The sequence below is a fragment of the Cebus imitator genome, unplaced genomic scaffold (genome assembly GCF_001604975.1).
Source record: "Cebus imitator isolate Cc_AM_T3 unplaced genomic scaffold, Cebus_imitator-1.0 Scaffold181, whole genome shotgun sequence".
NCBI lineage: Eukaryota > Metazoa > Chordata > Mammalia > Primates > Cebidae > Cebus > Cebus imitator.
In genome coordinates, this window is record NW_016107496.1 from 2924218 (window position 1) to 2926103 (window position 1886).

Here is a 1886-nt window from a genome sequence, read left to right on the forward strand (position 1 = left end):
TTGACCAGGATGGTCTCGATCTCTTGACCTCGTGATCCACCCGCCTCGGCCTCCCAAAGTGCTGGGATTACAGGCTTGAGCCACCGCGCCCGGCCTGTGTCACCTAATTTATGCTCACTTGCCTTCTAACACAGAGAGGAAAAGGTATATGAATGACTGGATGATCCTTGGATATACAGAAAAATGTGAAACACTCTTCAACTTGCACCCACTGAATGCAAAACTACCTTCTTGAAAAAAAAGCGTACATTAAAGTATAGCAAAAGGCTACAGGATCTTAATCAATGAACTTGAATCCTCACAGTGTGAACAATTACCTGTGCATGCACTAAAGAGCTTCATTTTACTGTAAGGAGAAAAAGCAAATATATTAACAGTTATTAAAGAAAGCCCTTAGCCGAGAAGAAATGTATTCCTTCTCCTTTCTAATCCTTTATGTTTTTTTTTTTTTGAGACAGGGTCTCACTATGTTGCTCAGGATGGAGTACAGTGCACAATCTTGGCTCACTGCAACCTCCGGCTCCTGGGTTCAGGTGATTCTCCTGCCTCAGCCCCCTGAGTAGCTGGGATAACAGGTGCCCACCACCATGCCCGGCTAATTTTTGTATTTCTAGTAGAGACAGGGTTGGCCAGGCTGGTCTTGAACTCCCAACCCCAAATGACCTCCCAAAATGCTACAATTACAGGTGTGACCCACTGCACCAGGCCTAATCCTTTTTATTTGACTTCAAAGAAAAGCTGTATGTGAGGAAAGGTGGTATAAATAATACTGCACGTACTATCCACAGGCAGAAATCTGGGTTTTCTGGGCTGGGATCGATGGAGAGCCAAGAAAGGGAGTCTCGGTGGAAGGACAGATTGAAGACAAGCCGTGGCTGAAAGAGTTCTGAAAACTCACTAGAGAATTCAAGTAAAGAAAATGAGGCCTCATAATCTCTGGGGCTCTGGAAGCTGCTAGCAGGATGAAAGCCACGTGACTGGAGTCTTTGGTTGATTTCATCAGACAACCACAGAGTAGAGCTGGTAAAGGAACAACTCCTGGGAGAGATGTGATGCAACGGACTTGGGTAATCAGCTACACACCTGGTTTTTTTGTTTGTTTGTGGGGGAGGGGGTAGAGAAATGAAGAGCAGTAAAGTGGGGCTTCTGGAGGTCCCTGGTCAGTTATTTCAGTACTAGGCAGGCCAACTACAAGGGCCTTTCTATTGACCTCAGGATTGCTCCTGTCTAGTCTCCAGGGTTGATCTCCCCCTAAATATCCCTCCTCCTACTGTCCTCTCATAGGCAAGGGATTAAAGATGTAACAGAAGGAAACTCATGTAGATACAAGAATTTAAATATCAGGATAGAAGTGGCATTTCAAATCAGTGAGAAAAGAGTCTTCTAGTCTTTAAATGGTATTAGAACAACTCGATATTTTCTGGGGGGAAAAAAGTCTCAATTTACACTATTCATGATAATGAATTCCATATGGGTAACAGGCCAAAATGAAAAAAATGAAATTAAAGTATTAGAAAAATTATAGTTAAATCACGCTTGTAATCCCAGTACTTTGGGAGGCCAAGGCGGGTGGATCACAAGGCCAGGAGATCAAGACCATCCTGGCTAACACAGTGAAACCCTGTCTCCACTAAAAAATACAAAAATTTAACCAGGCATGGTGGTGGGTGCCTGTAATCCCAGCTACTCAGGAGACGGGGCAGGAGAATCACTTGAATCAGGGAGATGGAGGTTGCAGGAAGTCAAGGTAGTACCATCACACTCCAGCATGGGTAACAGAGTGAGACTCCATCTAAAAAAATATATATATAGTTAACTAAAGTTGCAGAACACCAAGCAGCTGCTAAAACAACCCTAAAGGAAAACAAACATTAGATGGTACATGA

At 43.6% G+C, this 1886-nt stretch overlaps 1 protein-coding gene across 4 annotated transcripts in view; it reads right to left on the bottom strand.

Annotated features, from left to right (window-relative positions):
• The window catches only part of CSRNP2 (cysteine and serine rich nuclear protein 2), a 20641-nt gene that overhangs the window by 5512 nt on the left and 13243 nt on the right, over nt 1–1886 (bottom strand). The window lies entirely within an intron of this gene.